The sequence below is a fragment of the Castor canadensis genome, chromosome 7, assembly GCF_047511655.1.
Source record: "Castor canadensis chromosome 7, mCasCan1.hap1v2, whole genome shotgun sequence".
Taxonomy (NCBI): Eukaryota; Metazoa; Chordata; class Mammalia; order Rodentia; family Castoridae; genus Castor; species Castor canadensis.
In genome coordinates this window covers 139,570,981-139,592,737 of record NC_133392.1, presented here as the reverse complement: position 1 = coordinate 139,592,737, position 21,757 = coordinate 139,570,981, and positions in this window count along the sequence as shown.

Below are 21,757 nucleotides of genomic sequence, written 5' to 3'. Positions count from 1 at the left end.
CTTGAAGTTAAGCCAGAGAGGTAACTAGCAATCTAAATTTATTCTAAATGAGTGAGAAGACATTAGAGAGAAATAATGATATCTCCTCTGCATCATAAAAGGGTGTTGAGTCAAAAACAGAATGTGGGTAGGAAGAAAGAGGGAGCAGCTAGGCTACTGCGAGGGTTTGGGTGAGCCATGATGGTGGTCTGAGCTGAGGTAGTAGAAGAGGAAGAAATAAGAAGTGTGTGGACTGAAACGGAGCTTTCAAGATTTCATCAAAACTGGAGATGAGACAAAGGAAAAGAAAAGGAATCTTGGATAGTTCTCTTTTGTGTTCCCCACCCAATTTTGGAGCTTCCTAAGGAAGAGGAGTAGTGGGTGGGAAGAACTCAATGGAATGATTGTGTCTTTACTTTGTCTTTGTTCTTTTAATTTTTTTTTGGTTTTGGTGGGATGGGGGTTTGAACTCAAAGCTTCACATTTGCAAAGCAGGCTCTCTACTGCTTGAGCCCCACCTCCAGTCCTGTCTTCATTCTTGAAGGATAATTTTGATGGTATAGCATTCTGGGTTGACTATTATTTTCTCTCCACATATAGGATATCTGGAAGAAAAATACATACAGGTGAAACATGGAGATGGTGTATAGTTCAGATAGCATACATGAGGCCTTGTGTTTGAGCAAAGAAAGAAAAGAAGGAAGGAAGGGCAAGATGGAACAGTTTTCTACCAGCAAATCTAAATACTCCAAAGAAATTCTTTTTTTGTTTTAAATTTTTTATTATTCATTTATTCACATGTGTGTACATTGTTTTGGTCATTTCTCCCTCCTCCCCCCCTCCCCCACCCTCTCTCCTACTCCCCCTTCACCTCCAGGCAGAACCTGTTCTGCCCTTATCTCTAATTTTGTCGAAGAGATAAATACTCCAAAGAAATTCTAAATATTTTGTTTCAGACATATAGAAAATGACCCCAAGTAGTCCAGGTGCAGAGGCTCACCTCTGTAATCCCAGCTACTCGAGAGACGGAGATCAGGAGGATCTACAGTTTGAGGCTGACTTGGGCAAAAAAAAAGTTAGCGATACCACATCTCAACAAAACAAGACAAGAATGGTGGTACACATCTGTCCTCCCAGTTACGTGGGAGGCAGAGGTAGAAGGATCACCATCTAAGACTGACCCTGGGCAAAAAAGTGAGACCCTAAAGCAAAAAAAGGGCTGAAGAAGTGGCTCAAGTGATAGAGTGCCTGCCTAGCACCAAGTGCAAGGCTAGGTTTAAACCCCAGTACTGTGCCCTCCTCAAAAAAAAAAAAAAAATCCCATGGGTTGGTGGAGTGGCTCAAGTGGTAAGAGTTCCTGCCTAGCAAGTGTGAGACCCTGACTTCAAACCCCAGTTCTGCCAAAAAAAAAATCCCAAGTAGAAAATCTAAATGTACATTGAATGTATACAAAATAACAATATCTCGTGAGGTTTTAAAAATAAATATTTCAGGAACTGGAGGTGTTGTTCAAGAGATAGCACACGTGCCTAGCAAGGGCTAGGCTCTGAGTTCAAACTTCATTGCTGCCATAAATAAATAAATAAATAAATATTTTGACAAAAGGCAAAGATTGCCAGACTGGATAATAAAAATCCAACTAAATACTATCTGTAAGAAGTACATTTGGCCAGGTGCCAGTGGCTCACACCTGTGATCTTAGCTACTCAGGAGGCAGAGATCAGGAGAATGCATTTCGAAGCCAGCCCCAGGCAAATAGTTCGTGAGACTGTAACTCAAAAAAACCCATCACAAAAAAGGGTTGGTGGAGTGGCTCAAGGTGTAGTTCAAGCCCCGGTACAGCTAAAACAAAGAAGGACATGTGTGCTGGGGGTGCAGCCCAGTGGTAGAGCACTGTCTAGCATGCGTAAGGCCCTGGATTTGATCCCCAGCACCACGAAAAGAAAGAGAAAACTACATCTAAACTGGGCACACTAGTACACTCCCAGAGAATCACTCAGGAAAATCAAGAGTTCAAGGCCAACCTGGGGAGAGTTCTAGGCCAGTCTGGACTGCATAGTGAGACCCTGTCTTAAGCAACGAACAACAAAAACCAAAATAAAGCATAAATATGCAAAAAAAAAAAAAAAAGGCAGAAAATGGAAAGAAAGGCAGGAAAAGCACATAATATGAGTGCTTAGTCCTTCTGGTGCTGCTAGAGCAGAACACCTGAGATTGCCTAATTTATAGTGAACAGAAATTTATGCTAGAGGCTGAGAAGTCCAAGATCAAGGTTCTGGCATCTGGTGAAGGCCTTCTAGACACAGCAGCCACCGTAGGACACAGCGTCTAGCCCTGGCAGCATCCGTACTTCTTTCTAGCACTCATGGAACATTTCCTGAAATCAAACGTGAATATTGAGCAAGTCTGAACAAATTTCAAAGCACTAAAATGATACAGAATATGTTTTCAGACCACAATGCATTTATGCTATAAATTAATAATAATAATAATAAAAGGTAGCTACAAAATCCCTCTGTATTCGGAAATCGAGGTACTTCTAAATAATTTATGTTACTCATTGACTACATAAAATTATAGCAATGTCTTCTGGGGGTTAAAAAAGTGAAATTAAAACATACAGCCACAATTTTTAATCAGCTGGAGGTGCTTAATGAAGTTAAAGTGTTTAAGTTTGTTGCATATTTCAGGGGGAAAAAAGACATTGATTAATTTTAAGATTTCATAAGTCAGGTATCAAGTTGAATTTACTAGGGTAACTACCATGAGAATAGGAACAGAAAGGATAGCTTTCAAGCTGCAGGGAAAAAAAAGCAAGACAAAAGAAAAAAATGTAAACAAGGAGATACAAGGTTTGAATATACACAATGTCCATATGAACACTCCAGATTCTGCTTCTAGCTGTAGCTGGGGGCGGAGCGCGGGAAGACAGTTTAGTGATGGAGCTAGGCGTGTTGTACCAGGGTGCAGCAGACACTTGATTCCCCCATGCGATCCCCTCCGGCCTCATCAATTTCCATCTTCCAGTTTCTGCATCTCATTACCTGAAGGACAGGTATAAATACCGCAGCTCCCTCGCTCCTCTGTGAGATGCAGCGATCTCCCAGGCGCTCCCCAGGCCCCTGGTCTTTAGCTGTATTTGCCCCAACTCCTTCAATCATTTCCCACCATTCCCTGCTCTTCCCCAAAACTTCACCTAACCCCAGGTCTCCAGTGCTGCTTCTGGAGGGAGCCGACTTCTGGTCACATGGTGCCAAGTCCCATGGCCTGTGATGAAGAGAGCTGTTCGGCCAGGAGGCTGCTGGGCCTAAGAGCCGTCCCTGAGTGACTGTTGCTCCACTGGGTGCGCCTTCACAGAGGCCACATGGGAGAACTGAGAGAAGCACAAGAATCAGGGTTGGGCTGGCCACCCTACACCCTCAGCTGACAGTTCCCAGGGTTTGGAAGGCTCAGGGTTCCTCTTGGGGCTGAGAGGACAGTAGACAAAGCAGTCAGGAAGAGCATGAGGACCCCTGCAGTTCTGAGCCTGCTCCCTGGCAGGGACCGCCCTGATCTAAGGCCTTCTGGCCAGACCTTAGGGAAGACTTGGGAACTTCTGTTGCTGCTGTTGCTTGAGGCAAGGTCTCAGTTTGCAGCCCAGGTTGGCCTCAAACTCACAATTCCCTGCCTCAGCTTCCTGAGTGCTGGTTTTACAGGTTTGTGCACGATGCCCAGCTTATGACTTGGTATCTTTGTTGGCAAGTCTATGAACTTTCTTTCTTTTTTTTTTTTCTTTTATTCATATGTACATACAATGTTTGGGTCATTTTTCCACCCTCCCCCGCTCCCCTGTGAACTTTCTTAAGGGGAAATGGGCCCAGGATTTTTTGGCACCGTTTTGGTTTCAAAAGAGCTAAATGAGAACCTTCCAGTTTTCTTGCTCACAAGTTCCTTGAATTCTGTGGCTGCACTAAAGAGAATTTAAGGAACCACTTCAGTAATTGGGACATCCCCAATTCAGAGGAAAGAGGATTTGAATATATGTAAACTTCCAGGTGGCTGTTAACAGCCTTGGAACTGGAAAAGCTCCATTCAAACCCACACTAGCTGGATGACCTCCCTGGGTTTCAGTTTCCCCATCTGTCAAACAGGCATTGCTGTTAGGACTAAATTAAGTTATGTTTATAAAGAACTTAGTATGGTAACTGGCACATAGGAAATAATCAATAAATAGTACCATTAGTGTTACATTTGCCACAGCCTGCTTACAAGAACAGAAAATTGAAACAACTTCAATTCTATCGATGGCAAATTGGTTAAGTAAAGATATCCATGGTAGGATGTTGGGCAGCCATTACAAATCATGATATGGATATATTATCATAAATATACAGTGAGACGAAGCGAGAACAGATCAGTATTAGTGGATCTGTCTAAGGGGACTCCAGGAGGCAGGAAAGGGAAAGAGAAAGAGAGTGTTAGAGAGAGAAAAATATTGGGCTTGATTGGCTTGAGTGGTAGAATGTCTGTCTAGCAAGCATGAGGTCCTGAGTTCAAACCCCATGCCGCAAAAGTTAAAAAAAAAAAAGAGAGTGAAAAATATTGAAACATTCCATCGACATATGAACACGATGCACTATTGAATAATAGGGGAGCGTGGTGATTGAGAAAGAGTAAGTAATTGGGGTTAATCTGATTAGAACATAATGTATACATGTCTGAAAAGCCAAGGCTAACTCCCCTTGGACTGTCACTATACACTTAAAAATGAAGGACAGGAGGGTAAAGCAGGTCTTTTCCAGGATGGGTACCAGTGGGATTGGGAGGGCATAGGAAAGGGAGAAGGATATGGTGGATGTATTTTGCATTCATGTATGAAGACAGAACAATGAAACCTGTTGAAATTGTTCTGAAGAAGGGAGGGAGAACGATGGAGGTGGTGAACCCAGCTGAGATGTACTGTAAGCACATATATAGATATGACAGTGTATCACCTGGTATAACTAATCTATGCTAATAAAAAATTACAACACTGAAAACTGTTCATGTGTTTATTATTTAGTAGGAAAGAGAAGGTTATGTATCATTATACATGCTACAACCTCATTTTTTTTCTTTTTTGCAGTACTAGGGTTTGAACTCAGGGCCTTTACCTTGAGCCACTCCACCAACCCTGTTATTGTGTGTGTGATGGATTTTTTCAAGATAGGTCTCGCAAACTACTTGCCAAGGCTGGCTTTGAACCGCCATCCTCCTGATCTCTGCCTCCTGAGTAGCTAGGATTACAGGCGTGAGCCACTGGCACTCGGCTAGGACTTGGTTTTATGTTTGAATGCAAGTTGTATAAGTGTGCATGGATCCATGAGAACTGTGAATTGTGTGCATGAGTGCTTAGAAAAATGTTTGGAATGAGAAACAAAAACAGGTTTCCTGCCCACTGCTGCAGGTGGGCACATAGGTAGGTCTTTTTTTCCCTTATGCTTCTGTGTATTTTAATTTTTAAAAAATAATGATCTTGTGTGACATATGTAATAAAAAATAATGAAGGAGCTGGGTAAAGTAGTTCAGGCTTCTAACCCCAGCTACTCAAGAGGCAGAAGGATGGAGGTTCAAGGCTAGCCCTTACAAAAAGTTATTGACATCCCATCTCAACTAATAAACTGGGCATGGTGGGGCATACCTGTCCTTTCAGCTAGGCAGTGTAAATTCCTAGGCAGTTAGGAAATGGAAATAGGGAATTGTTCACTCCTGTAATCCTAGCTACTTGGGAGGCAGAGATCAGGAGGATCTCAGTTTGAGGTCAGCCCAGGCAAATCGTTTGAGAGATCCTGTCTCGAATATACTCAACACATAAAAAGGCCAGCAGTGTGGCCCAAGTGGCAGAGTGCCTGCCTAGCAAGTGTGAGGGCCTGAGTTCAAACCCCAGTACCACTACGACCACTAATAATAATAAAAGGAAAGAAAATTTTGTGGTTCAGAGCACAAAAGAACTCCAGATGTGCTCTGCTGCCACAAGCAGAGTATAAACGGAATGAAGTTGATGTTTTTCCAAGGAAGATGAAGCTTATCTGATATTTGTTACTGTGATAAAATACAAGACATAAAATTTACCATTTTAGTGCGCTTTAACTGTGCCGTTGGGTGGCATGAGGATGTTCGTGTTGTTGGGCAACCATCACCACCCTCCATCCCCAGAACTTTTTCATCTTCTTCAGCTGAAACTCCACACCATTCAGCAATACCTCCCCACGTCCCCTGCTCCCGCTCCTGACAGCTGCCATCCTCTTTCCTGTTTCAGAGAATTTAACTATGCAAGGTCACTCATAGATGTAGAATCAGACGGTATTTGTCTGTCTGTGACTGGCTTACTTCACTTAGGACAAGGTCTCCAAGTTTCATCCACCTGGAACTTGTCAGAATTTTGTTCCTTTTTAAGGAGGATATTATTCCATAGTACATACATACATGTGCATTTTTTTTTTTTTTGGCAGGACCGGGGTTTGAACTCAGGGCTTCACACTTGCAAAGAGGCACTCTACCACTTGAGCCACACCTCCAGTCTATTCTGCTCTGGTTATTTTGGAGATGGAGTCTCTCAAATTATTTACCCACCTGGCCTTGAACCTCTGTCCTCCCAATCTCAGCCTCCCAAGTAACTAGGATTACAGGCACCTGGCTTACATGTGCGTATTTGTATGTCAGTTTTGCTTTCCTACCCATCCACCCATGGATCCTTGGATTGTTCCACCCTTCGGCTGTTGTAAATATTACTGCCATTGCCATGGGTTTTTCACCAGCTCTAACTGGGATCCTCGCACAGCAGCCCCTGTCCAGCTGCTGATTAGATTTGATAAGCAACTACTGAGCTCCAGGGACAAGGCTAAGGACTTCCAGTCACTGCTTTGAGTAAGCCTGGGGACAACCTTTGACACGAAGGAAGAACCACAATCCCCATTGTACAGATGAGGATGCCCAGAGGTCAGGTCATGTGTCCAAGGAGCATCAGATAGGCTCCGAGAATAGAATGCATTTCTGTCGTGGTAACAAATGACCCCAAAATCTCAGAGAGCACTCCCCCACCCCCGACAAATAATCATTTCGCAGTTGTCTCACATGTCATCAGAGGTAGGTCTGACTCTACTCTGTCTTGTCTACACTCTAGGCTGACAGATGAAGCCCTCTCTGAGTCATGGCTGGACTCATGACAGAGGGAAAGAAAAAGATGGCAGACCACAAGAGAGCTCTTCATTCTGCTTAGAAGTAGCACAGTCATTTATTCCCAATGTGCTGCCCAAATCAAGTTGTATGAGGTCAGCAGGTCAGGGACACAGATCCTTCCCCCAAGAGGGACAGTGAATGATTTGAACAAAAAGGCAATCTACTCCGCTCCCATATGGGAATGACAGGAAAAGCACCAGGTGTCAGGCTGGGTCTGATGGCTGCTTCAATCTGCAGAGGTAGAAAGCCAAGTTTGTGAGAGCTCCAGACAGAAACATTGCCTCCCCAGAGCACTGATCCACCTTAACCGAACTCAAAGGAGACCAAGTGAACAGGCCAATAGTGAGAAAGGCATTGTGGGTAAACTAAAAATACAACTACCATCTGACTGTGCAATGACTTCTGGGTATAGACCCCGAGGAACTGAAATCAGTACGTTCAAGAGATGCCTGCACTCCTGTGCTCACTGTGCATTATTCATGATAGCCGAGATATGGAAGCCATTCAAGTACCATCAATGACGACTGAATTTTTTAAATGTATAAATATACAGTGGAAGACTATTAAGCCTTCAAAAAGGGGGAAACTCTGTCATTGGCAACAGCATGGACAGACCTGTGGGACTTCACACTAAATGAAAGAAGCCATGGTCTCACTTCTACGTGGAACTCAAAGAGGTAGACAGTTGACCACCACGCCCGGCCACTGGTAAACTCCCGACAGAGACAGAGAGACCGGGAGGAGGGGCACTGCCCATCCTTCTGGATGTTTCAAAAAAAAAAAAAATTTACCTGTTCATGAATTCTTTTCAGGTTTAAAAGTATGGGGATAAAATTCCTTTACTAATCTGAATTAATGAACCACTCAGTCCTTCGGTGGAAAGCTCTCCTCCTTCTGCAGAGCAGAATGTTCTCCTGAAAACTGCCTGAGGATGGTGTATCTTAGCAGACAGGACTTGGTGGGGCAGTGGGACATGGGGAACCTGCATAGCCCTGCTCCTCATTAGCTCTCAGGTGATTGTTTGGGACACCCGAATTTAAGAACCAGGATTTTGTGGATCCTTGGCACACTGAGTGCTCCGAAATGCTGCCTTCCCGCCACTCTGCCGCCACTGAGGTTGATCAAGTATAGCCACCTGTGACTTTGTCATTATTTACTGCAAACTAAAATTACTCACCCCTGCGGTCCCATGGTCCTCTTGGTCCCACTGGTGAAATCCTGCCTGGAATAGCCAGGTAAGGATTAAGGAATGCCAGGGAAAGAGCAAGGAGGCTCTGCCCTGCACATTAACCAGGCTCTAAAATATGTAAATAAAAAAACCAAATGTGTTTAGCTTGCTAGCTCTTGTGTAAAAAAGACCCCCCCAAGATAAACTCATCTATACTTATATATGCAAATTTATATATGAAAATCTGCATATGCAAATATCTAGAAGAATATGCAGAGAGCCTGGGGGGGGGTTGTTAAGGTTATCTCTGGAGACAGGGGTAAGAGAGACTTTTCACAATGCTGATTTTGAACCATCTGAGTGCATTTCTTTTTCAAAAATAAATTCATCTCAAATGTGAAGTGCAGCTCACTGCACCATTTTGGGGCTGCTGTGAATGCTGGAGCCTCCTCTCCACACATCCCTGGGGCTCTCTGCTCCCCCCACTGTCTTTCTGTCCAAAGCTCTCAGTCACTGACCTTGTCTTCACACAGGCAGATTTTGATCAGACTGTTAAGCCAGACGACTCTGCCTGCACTTAACATTCCAGGCCAGAGACAGCAAGAGCACACTTGCAAAAGATTTCATGACTTCAGCTTCGAGTGAGACGCAGGAGGTCAGTGTGCTTATGTAAGTCGGCACTGCTGCGCCCATGCTACGTGCTCCGGAAGGTAAGGTGTGCAGCCTAGCGTGACTTCCAAGGGACCAGAGGCAGCTTGGAGGAAGTCAGGGGGCTGGGGGCTTAGTGCCAGTCCTGCTGGGGACCTTCGCCAACCTAATAGCATGAGCTCAAGTGTAAAGCATCTGCCTTGCAAGCATGAGGTCTGGAGTTCAATCTCCAATACTGAAAAAAAAAAAAAAAAGTAACAAGAGTAATATGGTCTAGCCATTCTACTCACAGGTTTGTGTATGTGAACGTTCGTAGCAATTTTATTTCTAATAAATAACCTCAAACTGGAAATGACTCAAATATCCATTGATAGCAGAATGGATCAACAAATTATAGCCCATCCAGCCAATGGAAAGAAGGAAGGAAGGGAGAGAGAGAGGGAGGGAGGAAAGGAGGGAGGGAGGAAGGAAGGGAAAGAAAGAAAGGAAGATAAGAAAGAAGAAAAAGGAAGGAAGGGAAAGAAAGAAAGAAGAAAAAGGAAGGAAGGAAACAATAATTATTGATTCATGTAGTTACATGTGTAAAAGAGATTGGCAAAAAAGTTAGCAAAACCCCATCTTAACAAGCGGGACATGGTAGGGCTCGTCTGTCATCCTGCTATGCAGGAGATGTAGGTAGGAGGATCTCGGTCAAAGGCTGGTCCCAGGCAGAAGTGTGAGCCCTATATAAAAAATAAGTAGCCAGGCACTGGTGGCTCACGCCTATAATCCTAGATACTCAGGAGGCAGTGATCAGGAGGATCGAGGTTTGAAGCCAGGTTCTGTGAGACCCTATCTCGAAAAATCCTTCACAAAAATAGGACTGGTGGAGTGGCTCAAGTTGAAGGCCCTGCGTTCAAGCCTCAGTACTACAAATAAATAAAAAATGAATAAGTAAAGCAAAAAGGGGCTCAAGTGGTGTAGCACCTGCCTAGTAAGAGGGAGGCCCTGTGTTCAAATTCCAGTACCACCAGAAGAAGAAAGAGAAGGCCAGGAGCCAGTGACTCATGCTTATAATCCTAGCTACTCAGGAGGCAGAGATCAGGAGGATCAAGGTTCAAAGCCAGCCCAGGCAAATAGTTTGGGAGACTCTATCTTGAAAAAAAAAATCATCACAAAAAAAGGGCTGGTGGAGTGGTTCAAGGTGAAGGCCCTGAATTCAAGCCCCAGCACTGAAAAAAAAAAAAAAAAGAAGAAGAAGAAGAAGAAGGAAGGAGAAGAAGAGCAGTGGGACACAGAGATATTTAAAAGATATGGTCAGGAATGATCTCTAAGGCAGTGACAATGGATCCGGGCAGAGGGCTGGCTGGATATGATGGGGGTTTTACTTATTCATTTATTTTATTCTGTTTTATTTATTTTTGTGTGTGATACTGGGGTTTGAACTCAGGGCCTACACCTTGAGGCACTCCACCAGCCCTTTTTTGTAATGGGTTTTTTGAGATAGGATCTTGTGAACTATTTGCCTGGGCTGGTTTCAAACTGCAATTCTCCTGATCTCTGCCTTCTGAGTAGCTGGGATGACAGGCATGAACCACTGGCACCCAGTTTATTTTTATTTTTTAAAGGCTTCTCCTGGCTGTACAGAATATAGAAAAATAGATGGTAGTAGGGCACAGTGGAAGCAGAGACTCAGTGAACAGCTACGACTATCACATAGATGGGAGGGACAGCCAATTGGTCTTGCTGATGATGAATTGGATGCTGGGGAGGAACGAAAGTGAAAGACGGGGGAGGAGGGGATAAATGGGAAAATGTGGCATTTGGGTGCAGTCCCTCTTAATAGTAAGGCACTTCCTCCACTGAGATCGTGAAGGTCAAGGTGAAGATAGGTGAGCAGGCAGCCACAGTGACAAGCACCAATTTAAAATGTCCTTTCTGAGCCTCCATGACCTAGTTTAGAAAAGAAAGATTTGGAATAGGAAGCAGGGTGTGGGGGGGGAGTGGCGGGGGGGAAATGGCCCAAAAAAATGTATGCACATATGGATAAATGAATAAACAATAAAATCAGAAAAAGAAGAGAAAAGAAAGGTTTGGAATAGCTCCAGCGTGTGACATTTAGAGGAGAAACCAGGGAATGTGTAGAATGAAAACCATGTCCCATATACACCCCCAAACGTCCCATCGGACAGCTACCAGGTTGAAAAGCCTGTAGAATTATCTGGGCCTGTAATCCAACTCCACTGTGAATGCAAGTGTGCTTGTTAAAACTGTCTCCCAGGAAGGCAATTTCATTGAAATTCAAGGGCTTTGGTTTGTTTGGAAATTTGTTCAAGAATTGACTTTGGGACTGGGGATATGGCTCAGCAGTAGAACAAGGCCCAAGGTTCGATCCCCAGCAGTGCGAGAAAAAAAATTGATTTTGGAGGAGCCCGCAGCCAACACAACGTTCCTGGCTTTTGAGGCTCAACACACCTGCACCAGCGTGCACTTACTGCTGTGACGTCAGGGCGATTCCAGGACACTGCAAAGACCTGCTTCACCCCTTCTTCTAGGGTGATCTTGTCTAGATCTTTACACATCTAAAATACGGTTCGTTATAAATTTCTTTTCCTTTTATTTGTCCTTTGTCTTTTACAGTTAGTTTATAATCCTGGACATATTACACACGCACACACACACTCATCTAATCCTCAACAATCCTATAGGTAGACACTGTCCATTGGCCCCATTTCATAGGTGAGGAAATTGAGGCAGAGAGTAGCACCCAGGTCACATGGCTAATAAGGAGCAGAGCTGGAGTTTGAGCTCAGGAGTGAACTCCAGCGTTCATGGCATCTAAAGCATGCTACACCCTGACTTGCCTGGGCTCTCTTCTCTCTGGGCCTCAGACTATTGAGAAACAGGCAGAAAAGGGTGAGGCCCCAGCCTCTGGCTTCCAACCTCCAGGTCTCTGTGATCCTCCTCCTAAACAGCTTTTCTCTTTCCCATCAACTTGGCAGCACTCAACCGCCCTGATGAGCAAGAATGCTGGCAAACAAGGGAGCTCCTTTTGCTTTGTCTTTATCCACAATCCCCAAGATTCATGAGGTTGCACCCCGGCTATCCCACATACTGCTAGAGACTGGGCCGGGGCCACCCCTTCTCCACCCAAATTCAGTTGTGCATCAGGACCTTTAAAATGTCTGCATGCTTCATTCTGACTTCCCTTCCAAAATTCTTTCTGAAGGACATACATTTTATTGTACTAAATACACAAAACATAAAATTCATTTTTTTGGCGGTACTGGGGTTTGAACTCGGGGTCTCATGCTTGCTAGTCAGGCACTGTACCACTTGAGCCACTCCACTAATCTAAAATTTACCATTTTAACCACTAAAAAGTGTGTAGTTCAGGGGCACATAGCGTATTCAGTGTTGTACAACCATGGTCACCAATCCAGAATATTTCACCAGCTCCAAAGGGGCTGCACCCACCAACCGTCTCTCCCTAGTCCCCTCTTTCCTCAGCCTCTGATAACCACAGTCAGCATTCTGACCCTACAAATTGACTATTCTAAATATTTCATATAAATGGGACTGGGATGAAAGCATAGCTCAAGTATCAGAGGACCAAGCCTTGGATTCAATCCTTAGTACCACCAAAAAAAAGTAGCAAGCATCTGTGATTACAGGCATGTACCACCTCACCCAGCCAGTCGAACATTTTCAAACATATTCAAAAGAGATTTAGTACATTCACAAAGTTGTACATCTACCACACTACTTTCAAAAACATTTTTGTCAACCCAAAATAAAACCCTGTTTTATTTGAGCAGTTAGCTCCCTCCTATTTTCTGTCTCTATTTATATTTCATATAAATGGAACCATACACTGTGTGCTCTTTAGTGTGCGGCTTCTTTCACTGACTATGAGGCTTTTGAGGTTCATCCATGTGGTAACATATTATCAGTACTGCAGCTCTTTTGTATGGCTGAGTAATATTTCATTGTATGGATAGTGAACGTTTTGTTTATCCATTTCTGTCTTTGGGTTTCTGTGAATAGTGCTGCTATGGACATTCATGCACAAATTTTTGTTTGAACACCTGTTTGCAATTCTTCCAGGTATATATCTATGAGTAGAATTGCAGGGGTAGTTCTGTGTGTAACTGATTGAGGATCTGCCAAAGTATATTCCCTGGCAGCTGCACCAAAAATGTTCCAATTTCTCCATCTTGCAAATACTTTTTTTTTTTAACTATAACCATCCTACTGGCTATGAAGTGGTATCTTATTGTGAAAAGACCTAATTTTTAAATTTATTTATTTATTATTGCAGTGCTGGGGACACACTAGAGGCACACACAGGCTGGGCAAGCTCTCCACCACCCAGCCCCTGCTTTGATTTGCATTTCCCTATTGACCAATAATACTGAGCATCTTTTCATGGGTTTTTGGCCATTTATATCCCTTCTTTGGAGAAGTATCTCTATGAAAGTCTTTTATCCGTTTTCTGAACTGGATTGTCTTTTGTCATTGAGTTTAATACCTGAAATTTAAAAGTTGAAAAATTACTTGAACAGAAAGATATTCATTCATCACAGCAGTATTTATAATAGTGAAAGTCTGGTACAAGGTCAACGACCACAGCTGCAACCCAGCTCCTGCCTGTTACGTGTTCTTAGACCTTGTGACCTGCTGTAACAAAATAACACTAACTAGAAGGCTGATAAACAACAGAAATTGGTTGCTCATGGTTCTGGAGGCTGGGAAGTCCGAGATCAAAGCCCTGACAAATTCAGTGTCTGCTGAGGACCCATTTCCTGTTTCCCGGACAGTTCCTTCTCATTGTGTACTCTCACAGTGAAAAGGTCAAACTAGCTCTCTGGGGTTTCTTTCATAAGGGTACAAATCCCAATCCTAACACTTATCAAAAGACCCCCCCTCCCCAACTGCCTAATACCATCACCTTGGGGATTAGGATTTTAACATACGAATTTTGGGAGCCCATAAACATTCCAACTATAGTACAGTGTGTACCCCACAAAAAAGAGGTACATCAAAGTCCTAAGCCCCAGTACCTTAGAATGTGACCTTATTTGGTAAGAGGTTGTTGTAGGTGTAATTACTTAAGGTAAGGTCAGACTGGAGTACAGTGAACCCCTAATCCAGTATAACTATTTTCTCTTTAAGAAGTAGTCTTGTGAAGACCAAGACACAGGAACACTGTATTATGATAAAGGCAAGATTTTCAGCAAGCCACCAGAAGCCAGAAAGAGGCAGGAAGGATTTCCCATAGGTTTTAGTGGGAGCAGGGCCCTGCTGACAACTTGATTTCAGACTTGTAGCCTCCAGAACTGTAAGACAATATATTTCTGTTGTTTTATGCTACCTAGTTTCTGGTAGTTTGTTATGGCAGCCCTAGGAAACCAATACCCTACTGCTTACTTACAGTGCTGTCCTGGAATAGTTAGCTCAATAAATAACAACAGCTAACATTTCTTGAGTGCTAACTCTGTCAGGCTGTGTGTTAAGTATTTGAACCCATTCTTCCTTGAAATTGCCTAGCAAAAGGATTCTATTATCATTCCCACTTTGTGTTTAAGAAAACTGAAACACAGAGTGGTCAAGCAAACTTCCGAAAATTACAAAGCCATTGAAATGACAGAGACAGGAGTGATGGATATAGCAAGCTGACTCCAAGCTCTGGGGCTCTAACCCAATGTATTATGCAGCTGTTACAATAAATATTTGCTGGAAGGCTCGATGAGTAAATGAATGATGTGTCAATCTGCACTTAGTGCCAGGATAAGAAGTGAGCATAAGAAGCAGAGTGGAACGGAGGTGACGCCCAGGCGTCTGGCTCAGCTGGCCTAGTCAGTAAGAGAAGCCATGAACACATTTTAGGAATGCTGAGCTTGAATGCCAGGAGACAAGTGAGTGAGACATCTTAACAATGGTTGGGCAAATTTGTATGGTGCATTAGAGAGGTGTGGGGGTAGGACTGCAGATTTGGGGGCTGTTGGAGTGGCTCAAGTGGTAAGAGTGCCTGCCTAGCAAGTGTGAGGCCCTGAGTTCAAACCCTAGTGCTGCAAAAAAATAAATAAATAAATAAAAAGAATTACAGATTTGAGCTGAGCCTGGTGGAGCACACCTGCCATCCAGCTACGTGGGAGGCATACATAGAAATACTGAGTTTCGTGGAGGGCCTGGAAAAAAGTACAAGACTTTATCTGAAACACAAACTAAAAAGCATGCCAAAAAGCTCATGCCTGTAATCCTAGCTACTTGGAAGCCTGAGATTGGGAGGATGGCAGTTCAAGGTCAGCCCCAGCAAATAACTCACAAGACCCCATCTCTAAAATAACCAGAGCAAAACAGACTGGAAGCATGGCTGTAGCATGGCATCTGCTTTGCAAGCATGAAGCCCAGAATTCAAACCCCAGGCCCACCAGAAAAGAAAAAATAAATAAATAAAAACAGCAAAAGGGCGGGGGAAGTGGCTCACAATGTGGAGTGCTCTCCTAGCAAGTGTGAGACTCTAAACTCAATTCTCAGTATGGCCAAAAAAAAAACAAAAAACAAGAAAACAGTTAGAAATTGGGAGCCATCAGTATACTTAGTTGCAGGGTTGGGGCGAGATCACTGAAGTACAGTGTGTAGGAAAAGAAAAGCAAACCACCCAAAAAGAGCCCTGGAGACACTGGAATTCAGGAGGGCAAGTGAAGGACTTTACTTCTGAGCACAGAGATTGGGAAGGACAAAAGTCAGGTTCTGATGGGTTGAGGAAGTTAGCCAAAGGGAAGCGAATTGCCACAGGTGAGAAACTGAGAGGTGGGTGGATGGGCTGTGGTCAGAGTCAATGCAGAGTTGACTAGACACCAAGGAAACTCTTCATTACATTTCAGGAATTTGGCAAGCTGGTTAAATAGAGCTAATATTAAAAATTAAGTTGTAGAAATTTACAACTAAATACATTAAATTAATAACAAAGTTCATAAATTCTTAAAACTCATAAGTTCCTAATTATTTTACTACCTGCATTCTCATACTAACTGTATCTTATACACCTGTGTGGTGGCAATCCTAGCATGATGGACCACTGTACTCTTCCCCAACTCCATGTTCAGTGACATCAACCACAGCTTTAAATGCACTGTGGCAGGAGTATTCATACAGTGGAAATCAGCAAGAACTAAAAATCAGAGCTTGAGCCAGGCTGGTAAAGTAGCTGAAGGTGTAGACCCTGAAGGTGTAGGCCCTGAAGGTGTAGGCACTGCAAAAAAAAAAAAAAATTACAAAAGGGCTGGTAGAGTGGCTCAGGTGGTAAGAGTGGCTACCTAGCAAACATAAGATCCTGAGTTCAAACCCCAGTGCCACCAAAACAACAAGGAAAAAAAAATCAGAACTTGTTACTGTTCTGTTGATCATCTAGACTTAATAATGTAGTGGAGATCCACATATGGTAGCCCACAGCTATAATCCTAGCACTTGGGAAGCTGAGGTAGGATAATTTTTTTTTCCAGTACTAGGGCTTGAACTCAGGGCCTTCACCTTGAGCCACTCCAGCAGCCTTATTTTTTGTACATGATTTTTTGAGATAGGGTCTCATGAAACTATTTGTTTGGGCTGGCTTCGAACTTCGAACCTCCTGATCTATGCCTCCTGAGTAATTAGGATTACAGGTGTGAGCCACCAGTGCCCAGCTGAGGCAGGAGAATTTTGAGTTCAAGGCCAGCCTAGGCTACATAGTGAGACACTGTTTCAAAATAATAATAATAATAATAAAATAAAGTAGTGAAGTAAATGTTAGTGATACAGATTAGATTTAAATGTGCATCACATCTGTAACCATTGTACAGTAATAGCACAAAAAATTACACCAAAAAAATGAAAGAAATAATCCTCCAGAATCCAAAAACCATTGTCCGAAGTCACAATAAGTTTCTTACATCACTGATGAGTGAATGAACTACCATTGTCTTTGTTTTACTTTCCAGTCTTTTAACATAAAGGAGAGTATTCAACATTTATGTTGAGTTTTTTGAGCAACTATATGTTGGCTAGAACACAAGAGTTGGGAAGAAACCAACAAAAAGATTCTATGGAATCAATTGTTTATATGGAATTTACATAAAGAATACTGTGTCTTTTATTTTTTTAATCTGCATTATCCTTTACATCAGTAAAATTTACAGTAAACTAATATGCATGTATGTATGCATCTATGCATATTTGTGTGTATGTAATCATACACATGGAGGGTAGGTCATTAGAGTTAAGGTAGAAAAGGCCTTCAGTGCCAAGAGGGCTGACACAAAGCATGTAGGGAGGCCTGAGGAGCTCACAGCCCTGAGTGATGGGGAGAGAGCCAGAGGCCAGCAGCAGTGGGGGTAGTGGCTGGATGGAACAGCCTGATGACCATGGTCTCAAGCTGGGATTACTGAAAGGTGGAGGAGTAATGGTCTGGACATGGCCAGAGGGAGCTGACCCTTCATTTCCCATTGGCTGTTAGAACATGGGTCATGGGAGAAGGAGTAACCTCCATTTTTGAGGTCACAGAGAAGGAAGAGTTCTCAAGAGATGATCTGGTTTCAGATAATAATCATAGCTTCCATTTGTTGAATGCAGGGGAGTGAAGTGCCAAGGTCTGATCAGGGTTTCTGAGTGAGAAATTTCAGGTGAGAATTATGGCTCTGCCACTCAGTAGACACATGGTACCCAACAAGCTGCTTACCCAACCTGAGTTTTCATGTCCTGATATATAAAATGGAGAAAATATTGCCTACCTCTGAAAAGATACTTATCACAGTGCCTGGCACAAGGTTAACTTCCAATAAAATTGTAAATATTGTTGTGACAATGAAAAAACAAGATACAATGATACGTCAGGGGGGAGGGGAAAGGAATCCACCAAGTTAGTAATGGTTATCTTTGGATAGTAGGACCATGAATTTATTATTATTCAAAACTTCTACAATAAGCCTGTTTTAATTCTGAAAAAAAGATTTAAAGCAGCCAAGCACCATTGGTTCATACCTATCATCCTAGCTATTCAGGAGGTAGAGATCAGGAGGATCGTGGTTCAAAGCCAGCCTGGGCAAATAAGTTTGAGAGACCCTATCTTGAAAATACCTAACACAAAAAGGGCTGGTGGAGTGGTTCAAGATGTAGGCCCTGAGTTCCAACCCCAGTTCTGAAAAAAAAAAAAACAGAGGAGATTAATAGGAAGGGAAATCTTTCTCTTCCATAAAAACGGTTCCCAGGCTATCTCAGCACATAAAACAACTAAAAAGTCTTCTGCAATCCACACAGGCCCGACAGACAAATTCTTGCAAAGAGAAGAGTTTAGCAATTCCAAGTCATCCTTTTCACCAATTTTGAAAACTTGGTAAGTTCAAAGACTGTGCCTCTTCTATTTTCTGTCTCATCCCATGATTTTCAGATTTCAAGAGGATTTGTAATGAATAAAGGAGCTGTAAATTAATCTAAACATGATTCAAATCTTTAATTTATGTATTCATTAAATTTTTACATATTATCAATCTTAGGGTTCCAGGTGTTAATGGCAACTCTAAATGAAAGTCAAATATAATCATTTGCATAAAAGCATTAGCAGATGATTAATTGGTATTTTCACACAGCTGCAATGTACTCTGTACTTTAAGAGCTGAAAAAAAAATTATCTAAAAACATTTACCTATGCTAATCCTCGTGAAATTGCAGAGCAAATACCCTCCAGTTCTCCATGCACTCAGCCACAGTAATAGCATTTTCATTACTGAGGTCATATTTCATATATCCTAATTTTACAAGAAATCACAATTGTGCACCTTTGAAAATTAGGCTGATTTCTACATCATTCCTTGGATATTTATGTGTTGGGTTTCAAAAGGAAGATAGTGATTAAGTCTATTCCTGTTCACAAATTCTCATTTGGTGTTTCAGCATGATTTGAGGAATACATTCCAATTTCAAGGGGCCTAAACTTGAGGTGCCCTAAAAACTAAGTCTGAGGTAGAAAAGTGATTTCAGAAAAGTGACTTATCTGTACTGGGTACAAGCTGCACCTCTGGAGGCTCAGATTCAATCACAGTTTCTCAACATATGCAGGCTGGCTATCTAGTGCCTCTGTAGGAATTTAGGTCATGAATTAATGCACTGAAGATAAAATCAATTGGAAAATTTCTTAAATCAAATACCAATTCTGGAGTAATACTCTATGTGCAGGAGGAGCAGCCAATGGTAAGAAGAAGCCAATTGTAAACTATAAACCACTCTGTTCAAATGTCCTGGTTTGTTACTTGCAGGGGCCATTACACACAATTTGCGCAAGTTAAACCCACTGACAGGTCAGATTCCATACACACACACACACACACACAGTGTGCCAAACCTCTCCCACCCCCACACTCCATTAACAGGGACTCCTATTGAGGACAAAAACTCACAGGCACACATCCTAAGCATGAAGTCCCCAACAAACACCTTCCCACTCTACTCCAGCAGCACAGCCAAGCAGTAAAGCACCAATTTTAAAATCAGACAGTCTCAAATTTGAATACTGGCCCTGCTGTCTGCTCGCTATTACTTCACTTTTCACTTTCTCATCTGTAATAAGACCTATGCAGAAGTCTTATGAAGAGGCAGGTGAAACTCAGCGCAGTAGGAGATTCTTATATAACCTTTCCGAACAAAGATCTGATCATGTAATTTTTGTGATCAGCACTCTTCAGTGGCCCCCATTTCCCAAAGCAGAGCTTTGCAACGAGAGATATGATTCAGAATTACCAGGTGATATCTAGACATGGACTTTTTTTTTTATATAGAACATCGTCTTTTTTTTTACTCATATGTGCACACAATGCTTGGGTCATTTCTCCCCCCTGCCCCCACTCCCTCCCTTACCACCCACTCTGCCCCCTCCCTCTCCCCCCAACCCCCTCAATACCCAGCAGAAACTATTTTGCCCTTATCTCTAATTTTGTTGAAGAGAGAGTATAAGCAATAATAGGAAGGAACAAGTGTTTTTGCTAGTTGAGATAAGGATAGCTATACAGGGAGTTGACTCGCATTGATTTCCTGTGCATGGGTGTTACCTTCTAGGTTAATTCTTTTTGATCTAACCTTTTCTCTAGTTCCTGGTCCCCTTCTCCTATTGGCCTCAGTTGCTTTTAAGGTATCTGCTTTAGTTTCTCTGCGTTGAAGGCAACAACAGACATGGACATTTTGAATAAACTACCCAGTTCAGTCTGATGTTTCCTCCAGATTGAGAAACCATAAATAAATGCTCAAAAATATCTTCCTTTTTTTTTTTTGGTGGTACTAGTGTTTGAACTCAGAGCCTCATGCTTGCTAGATGCTCTACTGCTTGAGCCATTCCACAAGTCCTTTTCTTTTTGGTGTGTATTTTCGAGTTAGGGTCTCTCAAACTATTTGCCAGGGCTTGCCTTAAACTGCTGTCCTCCTGATCTCTGCCTCCCAAATAGCTAGGATTACAGGTGTGAACCACAACTACTTCGCTTCAAATTTCCTACTATGATACACAATACTCTGCTATACGAGTCCAACCACCTCACTAAATCAACGCAGTGTAGCCTCTGCCTACATTTTGCCTGCCTTCTTTAGTATACTGAAACTACTGTATCTATACTGAGATCTGTGAACGGCAAGCTTACTATGCCTAGTTTGCACACACTGCTTGAAAACTGTTGGCACCATCTTCACATGATGCATGCACACAGCAGTCTCCTTCATCTTCCTCAAGGATGCTCCCTGACCACCCACCTATCTCCATTGATCACCCTAGTCACCTGCTCTTCTTCCTATCCTCATAGCACTGATCACTACCTGAAAATGTAGGACCTGGTTATTCTCCATCTTCTCCAGTAGAATTTAAGGCCTATGAGGGCCTAGTATTTCTCTCCAACTGTATCTCCATGTCTAGGGTAATGTGTTGGATATAGCAGGTGCTCAAATACTTACTGAATACATTATCATCTCCCTATAGGGGCTTCACATGGCACTTCATAAGCTATTTATTTAATCCCTTCAAGTCACAGCTTTCTTGGTTTTTGTTGGTTTATTGTTTGGGACAGGGTCTCAGGCTGGTGGAGTGGCTCAAGTGGTAGAGCACCTGCCTAGCAAGTGTGGTGAGGCCCTAAATTCCACCCCCAGTAGTGCCAAAAAAAAAAAAAAAAAAAACCTCCTTGGAGACAAATGTCTTAACTATGCAGCCCAAGGCTGGCCTTAACTCAATTGTTCTGCCTCAGCCTCCCAAGTGTGGGCATTATAGGTAGACACCACCACATCCAGCCTCTCTTGACTATAAAGAAACTAATTCAAGCTTCTTCAATTCAAAGGGCAGGGGAAAGGTCAAAAACCACTGCGAGGACTTCAGGGGGGCCATGTAGCCTGCCTCATGGCGATATTGGACCGGCTTGTTCCTCAAATTCGTGTGCTGGTGCTGTCAACAATTGAAGGTGCCGAACAAGGAGTTAAGAGTAAAGCAAGCCCAAAGTTTATTGAAAGGAGAGCAAAGCATCCTAACGGGTGGGACTCCAGCCAAATGAGATTAAATAGGGGGCTGACTTTAGGCCCCCCCCCACTCTACTTTGAAGCTGCAGCTATAATTGGCTGTCTAACTTCTTGCTCAACCCATCTGGCTGCCCCCCACCCTTATCAGAGTGGATATTCCAAGAGGGTCTCATTAGTCCATCCTGTCCTTGAGACTTGTCACCTACATCTTATGACTACCGCTCATTATTCTGGTGAGCTTCAACCTTTTCGTTCATCTCAGGAAAG